Source organism: Bos mutus, chromosome 23 (assembly GCF_027580195.1).
Source record: "Bos mutus isolate GX-2022 chromosome 23, NWIPB_WYAK_1.1, whole genome shotgun sequence".
Classification (NCBI taxonomy): domain Eukaryota; kingdom Metazoa; phylum Chordata; class Mammalia; order Artiodactyla; family Bovidae; genus Bos; species Bos mutus.
Window position 1 is genome coordinate 42,929,579 of NC_091639.1, and position 5,063 is coordinate 42,934,641.

A 5,063-nucleotide genomic window follows, 5' to 3' on the forward strand; every position below is an offset into this window, starting at 1 on the left:
CCACGATGGTGTGGTCACTCACCCAGAGCCAGACATCCTGGAGTGTGAAGTCAAGTGGGCCTTAGGAAGCATTACTACCAACAATGTTAGTGGAAGTGATGGAATTCCAGCTGAGGTATTTAAAAATCCTAAAAGATGATGCTGTGAAAGTGCTGCACTCAATATGTCAGGAAATTTGGAAAACCCAGTAGTGGCCACAGGACTGAAAAGGTCAATTTTCATCCCAATTCCAAAGGACAGTGCTAAAGAATGTTCAAACTACGAGACAGTTGCACTCACTTCCCATGCTAGTAAGGTAATGCACAGTATCCTTTAAGTTAGGCTTCAGTATTTCCTGAATCGAGAACTTCCAGATGTACAGCTGGATTTAGAAAAGGCAGGGAAACCAGAGATCAAATTGCCAACATTCTTTGGATCATAGAGAGAGCAAGGGAATTCCAGAAAAACATCTACTTCTGTTTCATTGACTATGCTAAAGCCTTTGACTGTGTGGATCACAACCAACTGTGGAACATTCCTAAAGAGATGGGAATACCAGACCATCTTACCTGTCTCCTGAGAAACCTGTATGCTGGTCAAGAAGCAACAGTTAGAATGGACATTGACCAACGGACTGGTTCAATATTGGGAAAGGAGTGCAACAAGGCTACGTGTTGTCACCCTTTTTTAAACTTATATGCAGAGTACATCATGAGGAATACCAAGCTGGGTAAGTCACAAGCTGGAATCAAGATTGATGGGAGAAATATCAATGACCTCAGACATGCAGATGATACCACCTAATGGCAGAAAGCGAAGAGAAACAACAGAACCTCTTGATGAAGGTGAAAGGAAAGAGTGAAATAGCTGGCTTAAAGCTCAACATACAAAAATCTAAGATCATGGCATCTGGTTCCATCACTTCATGGCAAATAGATGGGGAAACAATGGAAACAGTCACAGATTCTCTCTTCTTGGGCTCCAAAATCACTGCAGGTGGTGACTACAGCCATGAAGATGATTGCTTCTTTGGAAAAAACCTAAAACTAGACAGAGTATTAAAAAGCAAAGACGTCACTTTGCCAGCAAAGGTCTGTATAGTCGAAGTTATGGTTTTTCCTGTAGTCATGTATGGATGTTAGAGCTGGACCGTAAAGAAGGCTGAGCACCAAAGAATTGACGCTTTTGAACTGTGGTGTTGGAGAAGACTCTTAGAGTCCATTGGGCAGCAAGGAGACCAAACCAGTTAATCCTAAAGGAAATCAACCTTAAATACTCATTGGAAGGACTGATGCTTAAGCTGAAGCTCCAATACTTTGGCCACCTGATGCAAAGAGCCAAATCATTGGAAAAGACCCTGATGCTGGGAAAGATTGAAGGCAAAATGAGAAGGGGGCAACAGAGAATGAGATGATTGGATAGCATCACCAATTCAATGGACATGAACTTGGGCAAACGCTGGGAGACAGTGAGGGACAGGGAGGCCTGGTGTGCTGCAGTCCATGCATGGGGTTGCAAAGAGTCAGACACGCGTTAGTGACTGAAAACCAGCAACAAAGACATACAGGAAACTGCATGTATTCAAAGTGTACATTTTAATAAGTCTTAGCACATGTATATAGTCATGAGATCATTACTATAATCATGATAATATCACAATAACGAGTATATTCGTCTCCCCCAAAAGTTTTCTCCTGTTTTGTAATCCTGCTGTCATTTCTTCCAGCCCTTCTTCCCCATCTCAGGCAACCACTTGCTTGCTTTTTATCACTGTAGATTAGCTGCATTTTTAGGATTTAATATAAATCTAATACTATGACCTTGTTCTGTTTGTCTCATTTAGCATTTATTTTGAGGTTTACTTATGTTATTTTATGTATCAATAGTTTATTCTTTTGTATTGCTGGGTAGTGTTCCGTGCTATAAATGTACTTTGTTTATCCACTCCCTTGTTAATGGATATTTGGATCGTTTGCCTTTTGGGCTATTACCGATAAGTTTGCTGAGAACACTCAACAAGCCTTTGTATGGATATATATTTTATTTTTCTTTGGATAATACATTGGGGTGGAATGGCTGGGTCAGATGGAAGATGTATGTTGAACTTTTTAAGAAACTGCTGAACTACTTTCTAAAGTTCTTGAACCAATCAGCAGTCCATGAGATTTCCGGTTCTCTATATGCTTGGCAACACTTGGTATGGTTCGTATGTGGGGGCATTTCATTATGGTTTTATTTTGCATTTCCCTAAAGACTAATTGTGTTGAGCATCTTTTCATGTGCTTATCTGCCATCTATATATCTTCTTGGGTAAAGTGTCTGTTCAAGATAGACCACAATTTGATCCATAAGACAAGTCTCAACCGATTTTAAAAGATTCACATCATATAAAGTGTGTTTCAGACCACGGTGGAGTTAAATTAGAAGTCAACAACAGAATATCTGGAGAATCTCCAAATCTTTCGCTCTAGTGTTGCTGTTAAGAAATCTGATTCTTGTAGCTTCATAGAAGATGTTCTTTCCCTCTGGAAGCGCTTAGAATTTTCTATCTTTTATGTGCTTAAATTTCCCAATATTGTTTCTGAGATCTTAATCTCTCTTATTTGGCACCCAATTGCTTCCGTCTGAGTTCTTTCATCTTTCTTTACTTCAGGGCTATTTATTTTTATTATTTCCTTAAATATCCCCTCCCCTCCTTTTAACTATCTCTCCCGTGTTCCTATTTTCAGTATGTCAGCCTGTCTGCTTTCTATCTTCCATGCTTAACTTTTTATTTACATATTTGTTTCTTTATCCTATTTTTTCTGCCTCCCAGGAGATTTCCTCAGTCTGCTCTCTTGGTTTTGCAGTTTAGCTGCATTCAGCTTGCTATTTATCCCGTCTACTATTCTTTCTTTAAGTATTATTTCTTTTTTTATAGTTAATCCTTCCATTTGGCTCTCTCTCTCTCTTTTTTTTTTTTAACTTTTTCCCTGCTTCATGTTACCAGTATCTTTTTGGCAACATTGGTTGTTGCTTATTTTAAATTCTTAATCTGCCTGTTCTAGCATTTCTGCTTGATATGATCTACGTCGTACAGTTTGCGATTTTCCTTTTATAGTGGTTCTAACCTTGGTTATTTAGGTTGCGAACCCATGTTCCCTAGACTTATCAGACCAGAATGAGACATCAAGGCTCAGGCTCTGGTTTACAGCTTCCTTTTGACTTTAAGAAGAGGTTAGAAGGTGAGCCCCAGGGAGAGAGTCCTTGATGCTGGAACTGCAGACCACCGCTCCTCTGTTGCCCGTCTCTCCAACTAAGCACTCCGCAGGTGAGGGTTCTCCTTTGAAGTTTTAAAGGGAGAAGACGGTTCCCTCAGATGTGATCTAACATCTCTGATGCAGGCTGGCGAGGCAGCTGGGAGGAGCGGGTGCTCACGGCGGCTGCCCAGCCTCCCCCGCCACGTGGGCTCTTGTTGTGTATGTAGCTCCTGAGTCCTAACGGGGTGAGCCACGGTCAAACGAAATCGGAGAGGCTGAGCAGAAACGAACAGCACTCGCTCACCTGTTCCTCTGCCTCTGCACGCCTCTCCACCTACAGCTGGTGCTGGCCTTTGGTCTCCCCAGAGATCCCTCACACTTTTGAAGATGATCGCGTTCCTCTCTTGTGTAGCTTTCCGAGAACTGATTCCCTGTGGCCTGTCTCTGCTAAACATCTTGTCTGCACCACATGGGGTGGCAGTCAGGGATAGGTTATTGAGTGCTTCTGAGTTTTGCATTAAGAAAATTATTATTACAGCAGAGTACAATAGAAAGAGGAAGGAAATAGTCTAGGTAAGCAGGAATAACAACAACCTGTTGAAATTGAGAAGATATATTTTTTCTGTATAAATAATTTATTTGTTAGTTGAGCCCAAACTTGAAGCTATTGTTTTATTTTGCCTTTTTTTTTTTTTTTTTAAGTATGTTTGCTTTTAGCCTTTTTTTGTTGTTGTCGTTGAGTGAATTGCAAACTAAGCGCTGGGAGAAATTCAAGATGTTAAAGTGAAAAAGGAAGCTAAATGAGGCCAGATTGGAGAACAAATTGTTATTATTTTAAACTTATGGACCACCCAGGCTTTGGCAAATTCTATTTAAGAAAATACAGAAACATGATTCCTTCCACTTGACTAACAGTTTCAGGAAATATATATCACATTTTGCGTGTGTGTTAGTCCACATACTGCCAATATTTAAGCTTGTTTAATTTGAGGAATTTCCTCTTAGTTTTCTCTCCCTTAATTTTTTTTTTTTTTTTTTTGAGAGTGGTTCCCTTTCTCTTTTTTAAAAAAATAGGGACTATGAACAAATGATATTGTGTATGTTCATTATTATTGGGCTGAAAGTTGGTAACTAGAACACCATCTTTATGCTTCATAGAGCTGTTACCCCCTTGCATCTATTCAGAGTGTTTGCCTTCACTAGAGAGTAACTGGCTAGTCACTATGTTTTAGACTAAAATCAAAGAAATCAGTTTGAACTTTTACATGTAAGGTTTATGTTAGCCATGAACATAGGACTAATGGTCAATCGTGAGACAATTTTTCTTTTGCCTATTAAACTGCCAAAAATTACATGTAAAAATATTTAGTAGTAAGAATTCTCATTAAATGCTGATGAGAACATAACTTCTGCTCACCAGGAAGGATACTTGGGGATACAGCTGTGGCTGCTTCTGAGTTGCAGGTGAACCCTGCCCCCACTGCATCCCATAGACAGTGGTTTTCTCAAACTTTAACATATCCCAGAGTCTTGTTAAGACTTGGATTACTGGGCCCTGTGCCCACATCTCTGATTCGGTAAGTCTGGGGTGAGGCCTGAGACTGATTCTAAGAAGTTCCCAGGTAACGATGACACTGGTCGTCCAGCATCGACTTTAAGGATCACTGCCACGTGTCAGTGGTCCTCGACCCTGGCTATACCTGGGGATCTTAAAGAGAATACTGGGGGGCCTTCCTTGGTGGTTCAGTGGTTAAGAAACTGCCTTGCAATTTGGGGGACGTGGGTTTGATCCCTGGTTGGGGAACTAAGATCCCACGTGCCATGGAGCAATGAAGCCCATGGGCC